The sequence below is a fragment of the Heterodontus francisci genome, chromosome 35, assembly GCF_036365525.1.
Source record: "Heterodontus francisci isolate sHetFra1 chromosome 35, sHetFra1.hap1, whole genome shotgun sequence".
In the NCBI taxonomy this organism is placed as follows: Eukaryota; Metazoa; Chordata; class Chondrichthyes; order Heterodontiformes; family Heterodontidae; genus Heterodontus; species Heterodontus francisci.
The window spans coordinates 21,781,376-21,797,370 of record NC_090405.1 but is presented as its reverse complement, the minus strand read 5'-3'; the positions used below and the strand labels follow the sequence as shown (position 1 = coordinate 21,797,370).

Below are 15,995 nucleotides of genomic sequence, written 5' to 3'. Positions count from 1 at the left end.
ACCCTGTAAAACAGAACTCCAAGTAATATTTTAAATAAGGCACTGAACTGACAGAGCGGTAAAGGCCTGCTCAGGTCAGGAAAAAAAACCCGACACGAACCTGACAGAACCACATTGGACCCGAGCCTGACCCGGCCCGAGTATCTCCATTTATTCCCACGCCCAAACTAACCCGAGCCTTACCCGACCACCGGAATGTTCACTTTATCTACCTCCCGATTCCGAATCTACAGGAAGCTGCAGCATGAGCGCAATGACGTCATAGAGATGCTCACTTGCTCACTGAGCAGACTCAGAGTTTCCCTCCTTAATGACCCGGACTCCCGGCTTTGGTTGGCTTTTCAACTTTTGACACTTATTAAACTCAACTTCCCAGCAAAGTTAAATGTAATACTTACTGTGTGTGTCCGACACGGACTCAGACCAACCTGGACCCAGCCTGACCTGAACCTGGCCTGACCCTACCCGAGTCCAAAAGCCAGAACCGGAAGAGCGACCCGACATGACCCGAACCCGACACAGGTCGTCGGGTTCAGGTCGGATTGCAGGCCTTTACAGAGTGGAGGTCAGATGAGGATTGAATTAATTTCAATCACTGAATCTAAACAAGAAGTAAATCTGTCAGGAATGGAACACTTCGCTTTATCTGTGAGCTTGTGGCACAACGGTAGCGCGTCTGACTCCAGATCAGAAGGTTGCGTGTTCAAATGACGTCAGGCTCAGTTGTGTTTTACAGCAGCTTAAGTTCCTGGATTTTATATCAGAAGAGAGTTCGATCTATTGGAATGTTCAGTGAATGGTTGAATTTCAAGATCAACTTTAATAGATTAAAGTCCTGATTTCTGGTTCCGTTCCATTTCCATGCTCAGTTCTTATTTCACACTGTTTTATATCAGAACAATGTTTCAGGGATGTGATGTGTCCATTGTTTGTACAATCGCTCTGTCACCCAGTGTGAGAAATAAAACACAAACCGCCCAGCGTGCGGCTCAAACCCATACCTGGCTCTGTCTATAGGCCGCTTAGTTCAGTTGGTTAGGACGCAGTGTTGATAACAACAAGGCTGTGGATTTGATCCCCATGTGCGCTGTCACATGGTCAGTCATTAATTTGACACATTTTTGTAACACTTAAAATCCAACTTTTGGATGCAAACAAGTTTACATAAAATGTCAAAGGGAATTTATTTTGAATAACATCCATTGTATCTTTGTCACTGGTCTGGAGTAACACAGAATTCTTTCCAATTATCTTCCATTTGCTGATAAACGTTGAACTCGTGGCCTGTTCTCGTTAATGATCACGAGCAACAAAAACAGACAGAGCGAGTCTGACCACCCAGAGATGTGGAAAAGGCTTCAGTTTGGGACAAATGCAGCAAATCAAATGTTCACCCGGCCCCGAGAGAGTCAAAAACTGGGGAAAAGGACACAAGGAGATAGAGAATAAGCTACAGCAGACAATGTAAATATTTCCCATCCTTGATATCTCTCTATTCCAATCTAACCTTCAGAGTTGGGTAAATAATTTCAGTGTAAATTGTGCAGCTCAAGAGTCAAAACCAAAGGGCGATGCAGAATAAAGGAGAACTGCCAAAACCCCAGATTGAACCAGGGATCTTCAGTCTAACACACTCCCAACTGAGCTATTTCAGTCTCACAGGCTTGGGATGATAAGTGGCAAGTAACATTCGCACCACACAAGTGCCAGGCAATGAATATCTCCAACAAGAGAGAATCTAACCATCTCCCCTTGACATTCAATAGCATTACAATCACTGAATCCCCCACCATCAACATCATGGAGGTTACCATGGGTAACCATACAAATAACGTGACTACAAGAGCAGGTCAGAGGCTTGGAATCCTGAGGTGAGTAATTACAGTGCAGCTGTTGGCTCCACCCCAGGGGCTGAATTTGTTCTGTAAACCATGAAGCAGCTTCCTCTCAAATCCCAGGTTTATTCATAAATCCTCTTACAAAAGCCCCAAACTGTGATATATTCCTCTCACTCATCCATGACTCCTGACTCCCCAAAGCCTGTCCACCATCCACAAGGCACAAGTCAAGGGTGTGATGGAATATTCTCCACTTGCCTGGATGGGTGCAATTCCAACTCAAGAATCTCAACACCGCCAGGACAAAGCAGCCCGCTTGATTGGCACCCCATCTGCAAACATTCACTCCCTCCACCATCGACGCACAGTTGCAGAGTGTGTACCGTCTACAAAATCCACTGCAGCAATGCACCACAACTCCTTAGACAGCACCTTCCAAACCAGTGACCTTTCGCACCTAGAAGGGCAAGGGCAGCAAATACAGGGGATACCACCACATGCAAGTTCCCCTCCAAGCCACACACCATCCTGACTTGGAACTATATCGCCGTTCCTTCACTGTCGCTGGGTCAAAATCCTGGAACTCCCTTTCTCACAGCACTGTGGGTGTACCTACCCCACATGGACTGCAATGGTTCAAGAAGGCAGCTCACCACCACCTTCTCATGGGCAATAAATGCTGGCCTAGCCAGCGATGCCCACATCGCATGAATGAATGAATAAAAAAGTGAAGTATCCCTTGTGTCATTGTTTTGGTAGAAAATATAACCCTGGTGGAATTGCCCCTCCCAATCACACCTCACTTCATAGAACATAGAAAATGGAGAAAACTTATGGCACAGACTGAGACCATTTAGCAATCGTGTCTGTGCCAGCTGAAAAAGAGCGATCCAGCCCAATCCCACTTTCCAGGTCTTGGGAATGGGATCTGAACAGGTCTCAGAGCTCACATTATGTGAATGTTCTGTTGAAGTGTTGGTGAGCTGATATACCAGGGGAGATTCACACTGTTAGACACAGTGTGAAATACATTCAAGTATTTATAAAACATTACAACATGTGAGTAATATTCCCCATTGATTTCTCAGCACTGATGGATTGTGAAGTGGGAGACAGCCAGAAGTCCCAGTGATCCACACTGACCATGAGCTGAGAATGAAATGAGATAAAGTTCAATCTTCAGCAGCGAGATGCTGCAGAGAGGTAAGAGTCCTGAATCAAGGAGAGACTTTCTCATACTGCTGTTGAATCTCATTTCAAACACTCCTTGAACTCTCTGCCGAGGAATTCAGAGCTGGAGAATGGCTGTAAAATCAGCCTAAAAAGGAAATAAAAGACACCCACCGTGGGGCTCAAACTCAAAAACTTGAGATTCAGAGTTTCATGCCTTCATCGACTGAGCTCACCAGGCCTGAGACAGTGTCCCCATCCTGTCTGTTATTGGACGGTGCAGCTGTTGGCTCCACCCCAGGGACTGAATTTGTTCTGTAAACCATGAACCAGCTTCCTCTCAAATCCCAGGTTTATCAGTAAATCCTCTCAAAAAGCCCCAGAGTGTGATATATTCCTCTCACTCAACCAGAATAAAAGTTACATCTTTTGCTCTTTTTACCTTCCAAACATTGACTTCTATTTTTCTCAGCATTTATTTCTCTCTCTTTTTTATATTGTGCATTTCCTAATAAACATTTCATTTCAATTATTTATGAGGGATGAAATGAACAGAAGAGATTTTCTGCAATGGTACCAGGGGTGTGGGACAGAGTGAGTGGTTCGGATCTGGAATACACTGCCTGAGAGTGTGCTGGAGGCAGATTCAATCGTGGCTTTCAAAAGGGAATTGGATAAACACCTGAATAGAGAAAATTTGCAGGGTTACAATGAAAGGGCAGAGGAGTGGAATTAGCTGATTTGCTCTTGCAAAGAGCTGTCATGGACATGATGGACTGAATGGTCCCCTTCTGTACTGTAACCATTTGATTCCTTGATTCTAACTCTGTCAAAGTTGTTCTGAACTTGCTCTGCTCCAAGGAGAACAACCCCAGCTTTTCCAGTCTCTGCACATAACTGAAGTTATGAGGAACCATGGGGAACCCACTGTAAACCTTCCTCCAGACAGAAATACAACTGTTCACCACCACACTGTGACCCAGCTGTTCACAATATATATCAATGATTCGGAGGTGGGAACCAAATGTCGTATTTCCAAGTTCGCAGATGACACAAAACGAGGTGGGAATGTGTGTTGTGAGAAAGATGCAAAGCAGCTTCAAGGTGATTTGGACAATCTTAGTGAGTGGACAAGAAAGTGGCACATGGAATATAATGTGTAAAAATGTGAGGTTATCCACTTTGGTAGGAGAAACAGATGTGCAGATTATTTCTTAAATGGTAAGAGATTAGAAAGTGTAGATGTACAAAGGGGCCTGGGTGTCCTTGTCAATAAGTGACTGAAAGCTAACATGCAGGTGCAGCAAGCAATTCAGAAGACGAATGATATGTTAGCCTCTATCACAAGATGATTTGAGTACAGGAGTAGTGAAATCTTGCTTCAATTGTATATAACCTTGGTTGGACTGCACTTTGGAATACTGTGTGCAGTTTTGGTCCCCTTACCTTAGGAAGGATATCATTGCCATCGAGGGAGTGCATTGAAGGTTCACCAGACTTGTTCCCGGGATGGCAGGACTGTCCTATGAAGAGAGATTGGGGAAACTGGGACTGTATTCTCCAGAGTTTCAAAGAATGAGAGGTGATCTCATTGAAACTTACAAAATATTTAAAGGGATAGACAGGGTAGATGAAGTTTTTCCTCCGGTTGAGGAATCTAGAACCAGGGGACACAATTTCAACATAAGGGGAAAGCCACTTAGGACAGAGACGAGGAGAAATTTCTTTACTCAGAGGGTTGTGAATCTTTGGAATTCTCTACACCAGAGAGCTGTGGAAGCTAAGTCATTGAGTATGTTTAAAGCAGAGATTGACAGATTTCTAAATACAAATGACATAAGGGATATGGAGATAGTGTGGGAAAAAGGCATTGAAGTGGATGATCAGTCATCATCATATTGAATGGCGGGGTGGTCTCGATGGGCTGAATGGCCTACTCCTGCTTCTATGTTCCTATCAGTCTGCAAACTTCATATCCATGCTGTCATTGTCTCTTTTATTCCATGGGCTTCAGTTTTACTGGCAGTCTAGTATGTGACATCATCAAGAAGGTTTTCAATAAGTTAAATAAGGAGAAATTGTTTCCAGTGGCAAAAGGGTCAGTAACCAGAGGATGTATTTATCAGGTGATTGAGAAAAGAACCAGAGGCGAAATGAGGAATGATTTTTTATACAGTGATGTGTTGTGATCTGGAATGCACTGTCTGATCAGGACTTGAAAGCAGATTCAGTCGTAACTTTGAAAAGCAATTGGGATAAATACTGGAAGGAAAAATGTACAGATTACAGGAAAAAGCTGAGCAGCAGTTCTAATTGGATAACATAACCAAAGAGACAGCACTGACACAATGGACAATATGGTCTCCTTCTTTGGGTATCATTCTATGGTTTTATGAACATAATGTTGATACAATTCGCTGAGTTGGAAGGGAAGTGAACCCAGATTCCGGGTATTCTGAACACCAGACCCAAACCAACTGAACAAGCCTGTTGTTTAATCTCTGTTTTTCACACCAGCTTCTCCTCGCTCTTTCTGTGTTTCCTGCCTGGTCTGTTCCTCTGACCTTCATTCCTGACACTCTATTGAGAATGGCCAACTCACTGCACCTCTCACTCACACCATCACTCCACCCTTTCACCCACTTCCAAACCTCTCTGTTGAACAGCACCTCACATCTGCTCCTCTGCTCCATTAATATAACAGGAAAATATTTTCAAACAGACATTTCCAGACAGTGAACGTTCCAGTAAGACAAGGTAAAGAGCAGATTCATTCACTTTAAACACAGAGAGAGCAGCTCTCCCTGTTCAGGCTAAGGAGCAGATGTAGTTTCACTCCCATTAGTCTTAGAGACATGGGCCAGAATTTTAAGGGACCGTTGGAGACGGGAATGGAGGCTGGGGAGGGGGAGGGGGGGTGTATAAAATAGGGATGGAAGACGTCGGACCGGATTTTTCTGTCGGCGGCTGACATGGAGGGCAGACTTCGCACATCCACACGGCAAGAAGGCATTTCAAGTATTTATGAGTCCAATTATCAGCAATTTTATTCACTGGATCCAATTGAACTAATAGTGCACGGGAACCACGGGGCTTCAGAGCCTCGCCTGGTTAAAGGAGGTGACTGGGAGGTGGGAGCTGAGTGTTGGCTTCACTGGGAAGCTATCGGGTGAGGCAGCGTAACTTGGCAGTAAGGGTGGAGGGGGAAAGGGCATCGGGAAACACTGTCAGGAGTGGGGGCCAATGTGCCAGCTCTGCAGGGGGAGCCACACCAGGGTACCATTGGGGCAGTGCCACCTCATTGAGGGTGACAAGTGAGGTAAATGTGGCTGGGTGTTGTTTACTGTGAAGGCCTTGCACTCAGGGAGGGGCAACCTGTCATGGGCCTCATTCAAGGCTCACATTGAGGAGGAGGAGGAGTAGAGAGGAAGGGAGGGAGGCGCAGGCACCAGCAGGGGCACCACAGCAGCTTGGGGGCCCACAGGAAGGCCAGCCTCGAACAGGAGGCTGGAGAAGGAGGCAGAGGAACACGTCAGCTGAGGTTCAACTACCTGCAGATGTCCGAGTGACAGTGTCTCCACAGACTGCGCCTCTGCACGGAGGTCGTCACTGATCTCTCTGCCATGATGCAGCTGTGCCCCATGGGACTTGGTGGGCACCTGATACCAGTGTCACTGAAGGTCACTGTGCCACTGAACTTCTGCACCAGCAGATCATTGCAGGGATCCACTGGAGATATGTGTGGAATCTCACAGTCTGTGGTGAATCAGTGCAACAAGGAGGTCACCAATGTCCTGTTCAGGAGGGCCGGTGACTATGTGCACATCGATCCAAACAGTCAAGCTGAGAGGACTATAGGATTCGGGGCCATCACTGGATTCCCCCAGGTGTAGGGTGTCACCCCATGTGACCATCAAGGCTCCTGCAGACCAGCCAGCATCCTTCAACAGGAAGGGCTTCCACTTGCTCAGTGTGCAATTGGTCTGCAACCACTGCAAATGGATCCCATAGGTGTGTGCACAAATCCCGGGAAGCAGCCACAATGCCTGCATACCAAGGCACTCCCAGGTGCCAGAACCTTTCCGCGGCCCCATCCGCTTTCAGAGATGGATCCTTGGAGACAAGGGCTACCCACTGAGGACATGACTACTGACGTCTGTGAGGAACCCACGCACGGATGCAGAGGAGAGGTACAACACCTGCTGCGGGTCAACCCGAGCGACCATCAAGGAGGCCATTGGTCTCCTGAAGATGAGATTCAGGTGCCTAGATCGATGCAGTGGAGCCCTTCAGTATGTCCCGGCGAGGGTCTCACATATCGTGGTGGTTTGCTGTGCACAGCACAATCTGGCATCACAGAGGGGTGAGGTGTTGACAAGTAAGGATATCGTGGAGTGTGATGTCTCCTCTGATGATGAGGATGTGGAGGAGGATGCTGCCCAAGCAGTGCCTGATGAAGAACCTCAGGCACAGCAGGAAAGGGGCAATGAGATACACACAAGGGAGACATGAGACACCCTTATACATTCAAGTTTCCTTTGAGCCTTACCACCCTCTGGAACCACAGCAATAAAGTCTTAGCTTTAAGCAGCCCTGTTGTCGCCTGCTTCCTTCTGCACTGCAGCGTCCAGGTACACATCGCACAGTGACAAGACCGAAGCTTTGTGAACTCAGGGCTTGGTCCCTCACTTCCAGCCCCTTGGGAGGAAGGGTTTAAATGAAGTCCCAAAGGGCATCAACAATAGGAAGGAGACATAGTGAGAGAACATCATTTCTTTCTTCCGTGTGACATCAAATGCAACCCTATCCATCTGGAATGCACATTCACCATGAACCCAAGTGAATCTAGGTGCTCTTCTGAAATCTTTTCCGCATGCTCCTACGTGGTGCACCCCCTGCTCTGTCAGCTGAGGTGGAGACAGGCTGCTGACCTTGCTGCCCCATGGCTTGGGATGACATTGATGGCCGTCCTCTTGCTGCCTGAGGCCTGGAGGGCCCCGGCACACTGAGGGCCTCCTGCACAGGTACAGGGACCCCCCCTCTGTCATCGAGGGTGACGGAGGCAGGCACTGGCATCACTTGTGTCACTGGCAGAGGGGCTTTGGAGATACTGTCCACACCAGGAGCACCCTGAGAGGAGACCCCAGATGTAGCAGCCAGCTGCTCCTCCCCCTTATCAGACACACTTGTACCTCGCTGCTGACCTGAGAGGGACGTGGACCTGGTGAAGAGTTCAGGTGCCTCGTCCCCCCTCTCGCCTTGTCACCTCTGGATGGAGCTCATGGACAAAGCGATGGAGTGCAGGTCTGCACACATCTCCGGCAGCCACTGATTGGTCGGCTGGATCTGGCTCTCCATCAGAGTCACCAATCTCTCAAGGAAGGAAGCCAGACACACCCCCATCAGAGACAGTGCAGCATGCAAGGCCTGGATGGACTCCTCCATCATCCGAACTTGGGTACACATAACCTCCGGCAACTCTGCCAGATGTTGCCTGACCTCGTGCTGCAGCTGCAGCATTTCCCGTGTTGCTGGTGACACCAGAGGCACGTCATCAGCCTGGGACTCAGCATGGGCCTGGCCTCCCACAGACTTCCAACTGCCAGTGGCCTCGGCTGTCACAGCCTCCGTCAGCTGCCCGGGCCTGTCTGTGACGTGCTCACCAGCTTGTGTGCCCAAATCTAACAGCGAGTGGATACCCACCGAGTGAGGGTTTCTGTGCTGGTGGAGGGTGCAGGGGAATGATGTGACGGTGCACCCTCTGAGGCTCCCTCCTCCTCCTCAGAGGTGTCTGGCTGTCCCCCAGTCTCTCCAGCTCTTCGCTCTTGTCGTTCATCCTAGCCTGCATGTGAAAACAGGGACATTGAAGGGTTAGGGTCTGCCCATCGTGACATTCCAACCACCCCTACTGTGCAGCTCCATTGATGCAGTGGTGAACAGATGAGCAGTGTGGCTCCTTTGCAGCGGATGCACCCTTGTGCCCCAGGAGATGTTCACTCACTCTCTTAGGTAGGTGTCCCTGTCTCTCCATCAGCTATGGAGCAGCTGCTTTGCTGCCCGGCCTGTTCCATGGCCTCCTCCTCCATCGGGATGAGGACATGGAGATAAGGCATCCACTGCCAGTCTTGACACGCTCTTTCCGATTGTGGGCTGTCTTCTATTGCAGCCACTATGATCAACAAAGTTCGTCTCCCAGCGGGGACAAGCCCAACATCTCTGATGGTGATAATCCAGCAGTCCATGATGTGGACACACATATTCCTCCTGCATGTGGCCCCTCTCAAGGGACTGTGTGAGTTTATACAATGACTGATGTGCACCTCCCACCGAGATGCAGCCAAGCCTCAGGCAGCGTGTCCTGCTGCCCTTCCCCAATACACATGACTGGGTGGTCACTCCCTTTCCACCAAACACTCCCTCTCACTCTGCCATGCGCAATGTCCAAAGGGTCCAAAGTGTTTTGAGTTTGTGCCTGAGCAGCCTGGATCCGGTCATTGACCCACTTCGTGCACTGGATCCATGTCTTGGGGTTGACCCCACGGCTGCTGACTTCACCTACTATCTCAAAGCAGCTTTGCTTGGTCAGGTGGACAGGTCTCCACCTCCCATCCCTGGGGAAGAGGATCTTCCACCTATCTGTTGTCACCTGGAGGCGAACCTGCAGGAAGGCATCGCCAAACCATTGGACCATGGTCACTGCAGGCTCGCATTCAGCTCCTTACCTATCAGGCAGCAGAGACAGCAGAACGGGTCCTGGGGCATCAGTGACAGCAGAACGGGTCCTGGGCAGCAGAGGCAGCAGAACAGGTCCTGGGGCAGCAGATGCAGCAGAACTGGTCCTGGGGCAGCAGAGGCAGCAGAACAGGTCCTGGGGCAGCAGATGCAGCAGAACTGGTCCTGGGGCAGCAGAGGCAACAGAACAGGTTCTGGGGCAGCAGAGGCAGCAGAACGGGTCCTGGGGCAGCAGAGGCAGCAGAACGGGTCCTGGGGCAGCAGAGGCAGCAGAACGGGTCCTGGGGCAGCAGAACGGGTCCTGGAGCAGCAGAGGCAGCAGAACGGGTCCTGGGGCAGCAGAACGGGTCCTGGGGCATCAGAGGCAGCAGAACGGGTCTTGGGGCAGCAGAACGGGTCCTGGGGCAGCAGATGCAGCAGAACGGGTCCTGGAGCAGCAGAGGCAGCAGAACGGGACCTGGGGCATCAGAGGCAGCAGAACGGGTCTTGGGGCAGCAGAACGGGACCTGGGGCAGCAGAGGGCTCTCAGGAAGACACTCCTTTAAACCAGGCAGCAGTGAATGCAGGTCTGGCAGTCCTTTCAATATGGTGCCAGCACCTGCCGTTGTGTCAGATGTCGGTGCCATCGGTGCCTCGTTCCCTACCTCTGGTCCTTGTTTACATGGGCCCCACGCCTCCCCTTCATTAATTGGTCGGCTGCTCCGTGATCGGGGTCGGCCGGCCACATTTCACTCGTGTGGTGGTGACACCCGCTTCCGGTGCCTCTGCCGAGAGTCGCACCGTTAGTTTAAAATTCAGCCCATGGGGTCAAGAGTGGAAAATCTCCCCTCTGATTCTCTCTACTTAAACTGATGGAGACACCAAATTAAAACTGATGAAACCAGGGATTGTATCCTGGTTCTTCAATCTAGTGTTCTCCCAACTGAGCTATTCCATCCTCACTGTGAACTCATCTTCATTGGAGACAAATATAACTCCAGGTGGAATTTCCCCACCCGTTCATTCCTCACTTCAGGGGAATGGGACCCGACCAGATCGCGGAACTCAGATTATGTTAATGTTCTGCTCTTGATATCTTAATATTATCTTGCGTTTGAGACACTTTTAATCAGGTTCACGGACAAATTCTTCCATCATCCCTTCTCCCACATTCTCTCTCTCTCATTCATTCTTTATTCCTCACAGTCCAGAAAGGGTTAGGAATCAGAGCTCACCCCCAAACCCTCTGCACACAGACCTCTGTCTGTTACCCTGTTTGATCCAAGAGACCAGTCAATAAATTACACTCTTTATAAACACAGAAAGCTGCCTCACAGTGTTGGACAGAGATAAATACACTGAAGTCTTTTGAAAAAAGTTCATCTTACGGGTTGTTACTGAGCCCACAGAGCAGGACGGGCCCAGGCTCCAGCCCCAGCCTGTGCTGTGTTAGCTGATGCCACCTGGTGTGATACTGAGCCACATGGAGCAGGAAAGGGCCTGGTTGTATTCATGGCCTGTGTTGAGTTAACTGATCCCACTCAGTGTGGTAGGAGCCACACAGAACAGAATGGGCCCAGGCTCCTTCCTCAGCCTGAGGGATGATAGTTCTTCTCACACGTTGTTGTACAGAGCCCCACACAGAACAGGGAAATCTCAGGCTCCATCCCCGGCCTGTGGTATTTTACTTCATCGCACATGGTATGGTACGGAGTCCCAAGAGCAGGAAAGGTCCAGCTTCCATCTCCGGCCTGTGCTGAATTAGCTGATCTTACCTGGTTGGCACTGAACCGCAATCGGGGAAGGATGGGCCGAGGCTCCATGGCCTGTGGTGTGTTAGTTATTCTCATTTGGTGAGGTACTGAGCACCATATAGAGCAGGATGGGCCTGTGCTCAGTGAGCTGATCTCACCTTGTGTGGTCCTGAGACCCACACACAAAGCAGGACAGGCCTAGGCCTCATCCCCGGCCTGTGTTCAATTAGCAGATCTCAGCCAAAAGATTTTGATAAGGTTCCACACAAGACGCTTCTCTATAAGATTAAAGTCCCTGGTATCAGTGGTAATATATTGATCTGGATTGGGAACTGACTGGCAGATGTAGGCAGAAAGTAGTTACAGATGGATCTGGATCTGTTTGGAGACCAGTTACCAATGGTGTCCCACAGGGATCGGTGTTGGGTCTGTTGCTCTTTACTATTTTTATTAATGATCTGGATGTAGGTGTAGGGCGCACCATCTGTAAATTTACAGATGATTTGAAGATCTGTGCGAGTGTTTAGACTGTAGACGATGCTCGACTGTTTCAGGCTGATCTTAATGTGTTGGGAGATTGGGTTCATGACTGGTAAATGATGTTTAATTTGGGTAAGTGCAGTGTTATTCATGTAGACAGGGCGAATGCTCAACATTCATACACCCTTCAGGGAAAAACATTAAAGTAGGTGGAAAAAAGAAAATAATTTTGAGCAGAGATCTGGATGTTCCAGTGCACAGATCTCTAAAGTTACAGCAGCAATGCTGTGAAGTGATAGTTGGAGCAAATAGAGGGTTGGGCTGCATTCAGAGGATAATTGCATATAAGATGGGGCATATTCTTTCATGGGATGTGAGCGACACTGGCAAGGCCAGAATTTGTTACCCATCCCTAATTGTCCTTGACAAGGTGGCGGTGAGCTCCCTTCTTGAATTGCTGCACTCCATGTGGTGTAGGTACACCCACAGTGCTGTTAGGAAGGGAGATCCAGGATTTTGACCCAACATCAGTGAATGAACAGCGATATATTTGCAGATCAGATGGTGTGTGACTTGGAGGGGAGCTTGCACATGGTGGTGTTTCCATGCATCTGCAGCCCTTGTCCTTCAAGGTGGTGGAGGTCTTCGGTTTGGAAGGTGCTGTCTGCGGAGCCTTGGTGAGTTGCAGCAGTGCATCTGGTAGATGGTACACACTACTGCCACTGTGCGTCAGTGGTGAAGGGAGTGAATGTTTAAGGTGGTGAATGGGGTGACAATCAAGGCGGCTGCTTTGTCCTGAACAGTGTCGAGTTTCTAGAGTATTGTTGGTGCTGCACTCATCCTGGTTTGGCCTTGTAGATGGTTGACAAGTTCTGGAGAGTCAAAAATCACAAAATTATTACAGTGCAGAAGGAGGCCATTCGGCCCATTGTGTCTGCATAGAATCATAGAACATAGAAAGTTTACAGCACAGGCAGGCCAAAAAACGAGCCACCCAGCTGAATCCCATTGCCCAGCATTTGGACCGTAGCCCTGCAGGTTCAGGTACTTGAGGTGCACATCCAGACACCTTTTAAATGAGTTGAGGGTTTCTGCCTCAGCTACCCTTACAGGCAGTGAGTTCCAGACTCCCACAGCCCTCTGGGTGAAAAAACCTTTCCTCATCTCCCCTCTAATTGTTCAACACATCACTTTAAATCTATGCCCTCTAGTCACTGACCTCCCTACTAAGGTAAATAGACCCTTCCCATCCATTCTATCCAGACCCCTCACAATTTTGTACATTTCAATCAAATCTCCCCTCAGCCTCTTCTATTCCAAGGAGAACAACCCCAGTCTATCCAATCTTTCCTCATAGCTGCATTTTCCCAGTCCTGGCAACATCCTCGTAAATCTCCTCTGTAACCTCTCTAGTGCAATTACATCCTTTCTGGAATGAGGTGACCAGAACTGCACACAGAACTCAAGTTGTGGCCTAACTAATGATATATACAGTTCCAGCATAACCTCCCTGCTCTGATATTCTATACATCGGCTAATAAAGGAAAGGATTCCATAAGCCTTCTCAACCAACTTATCAACCTGTCCTGCTACTTTCAGGGATTTGTGGACATTCACTTCAAGGTCCCTCACTTCCTCTACACCTCTCAGCATTCACCCATTAATTGTGTATTCCTTTGCTGTGTTTGACCTCACCAAAGGCATCACCTCACACTTCTCCAAGTTGAGTTCCATTTGCCACTTTTCTGCCCACCTGACCAGTCCATTTCTCCAGCTCTCCTAATGAGCATTTCACCACGTGCCTTGAGCTGAGTTACTCATCACAGAATTCCCACTATCTGATTTACTCTTGTAGCCAGAGTATGTATATGAATGGTCCAGTTAAGCTTTTGTCAATGGTAACCCCCAGGATGTTGATGGTGGGGGGATTCAGCGATGGTAATGCTGTTGAACGTCAAGGGGAGATGGTTACATTCTCTCTTGTTGGAGATGGTCATTGCCTGATACTTATGTGGTGTGAATGTTACTTGCCACTTAGCAGCCCAAGTCTGAATGTTGTCCAGGTCTTGCTGCTTCTGGACACGGACTCCTTCAGTATCTGAGATGTCCCGAATTTGTCCTTTTATGAAACCTTGGTCAGGACTCACTTGGAATATTGTATCCAGTCTTGGTCTCCTCACATGATGGGTGATATTGAGGCTTTGGAAAGGGTACAGAGGAGAGACATTCGACGAATTCCCAGTATAAGACATCTTGGTTATCAAGTTAGACTAAAAGATTTGGGACCCTACACCTTAGAGAAACCTAGACTGAGGGGTGATCCGATTGAGGTTCATAAATAATGAAGGGTCCAATTTAGCATGGGAGAGGAGTCATAACTTTATATTGGAAAAGGCCAGATGGCACCCGGATCACATTAAATTTCATTTTTAGTGGTGAGTTAATGTACCAGGATGGCCGAGTGGTTAAGGTGTTGGACTTAAGATCCAATAGACATGTGTCTGCGTGGGTTCAAGCTCCACTCCTGGTATCTGTGCTTACAAAATGTTACTTATTCTTTCCCTGACTTTTGCCTTGCACCATCATCTCTTCTGTCATTTAATCACTCTTGCCTTCCAACTGATCACAACTTCCTATTATTTGATCTGCCCCAGCACCGTTCCTTGGCTCTGCGCTTGCTTATAAACTGGTAAATCTTTAACTTAATCTCCTCTGTACCCTGACAATGACCTTCTCATCCTTCCTGGATTGTGGTTCCTCACAGGATCCGCTGCCTCTCCGACTCCCCTCCAGGTAACTGAAGGCCCTGAGCCTTGGTCTTGCTTTATACGCTAGCTGGTAGTTGATTCCTTGCAGGTCTGCCACCACTCAGGAGAAGCTCAAGACCCAGATCAAGCGAAGTATCAAGAGGAATGTGAACAAAGGCTCCCTGGTGCAGAGCAAGGGACAGGGCTCCTCCGGCTCCTTCAAAATCAGCAAGAAGGAAAACCCAGGGAAAAGTGGGAAAGAAGGTGAAGAAACCAGCAGACAAGAAATCTTTAGTGAAGAAACCAGCAGACAAGAAATCTTCAGTGAAGAAACCAGCAGACAAGAAATCTTTAGTGAAGAAACCAGCAGACAAGAAAGTGACAACAAAGAAAGTAACAGCCAAGAAAACGAGCAGCAAGGCGGCGGCAACGCTAAATAAGGCGGTGAAGAAAGCAGTGCTTCAGAAAAAGTCTCCTGCGAAGAAGGTCAAAAAAGGCAAGAGTGTGGCGGGCGGAAAGGCGCTGAAGAAAGTGCAGACATGGAAGAGCAAGGTCAAGCCGAAAGCAGCGAAGTCTCAGAAAGCAGGGTCTGGAAAGAAGTGAAAGCGCGGGAAACTTGTAAACATCTGAACACAAAGGCTCTTCTCAGAGCCACCCACATCTCTCAGGAAAGAGCTGATCCCCTGATCAAATGATCCCTGTCCCGGCCCCGCCTGCAGATTCCACATGGAAATGATTTGGAGTAAATCCAGGATCCCTGGTGACTCCCCTCCACCCAGCCTTTTCCCCACTCTCTGTAATAAAACAGAGGGATATCCGGCCCTCACTCTAACTGGGGATGTGTTCGGTGCAGTCTCAGTTCACAAATTCAGGGGGAGAGTCTGTAAGACAGTAACACTGGCGGAGAAACCCCACCTCACAACTCAAACCCCAACACATGAGTTTCTCCAATTCAGCTGGAGTCGGGTGACAACAGGAGCTGGGATAGGCTGTGATCGGGAATGTGAGGAATGGATTTGTTCAGGGAGGAATGAACCTGGAATCTCCGAATATAATAGTTCCTTATTTCCCCAGATGACACATTCTGCAGTGAGAGTGAAAAGTCTCTTCACTGCTTCACATTTACTAATTGTTTGGTTCTAGATGAATAATGAGTCAGAGAGTAATGACAGGATCTGAAGCTTCTCTCACACCAGCCCTTGAATGACTCAGTGTGAAGTGTCCAATGTGTGAAGCCACTGCCAGGGTTTGTCAATCTGAACAGTTTCAGCTCAGTTCCTGGGGGCCTGAAATTC

General features: G+C 48.6%; 2 non-coding genes across 2 annotated transcripts; both read left to right on the top strand.

Annotated features, from left to right (window-relative positions):
* Positions 1–650: 650 nt before the first annotated feature.
* trnaw-cca (transfer RNA tryptophan (anticodon CCA)) lies at positions 651–722 on the top strand. Its single transcript has one exon. It is a non-coding gene; the product is annotated as a tRNA-Trp (tRNA).
* Positions 723–14,400: 13,678 nt separating this feature from the next.
* On the top strand, positions 14,401–14,483 carry trnal-uaa (transfer RNA leucine (anticodon UAA)). Its single transcript has one exon. It is a non-coding gene; the product is annotated as a tRNA-Leu (tRNA).
* Positions 14,484–15,995: the final 1,512 nt, after the last annotated feature.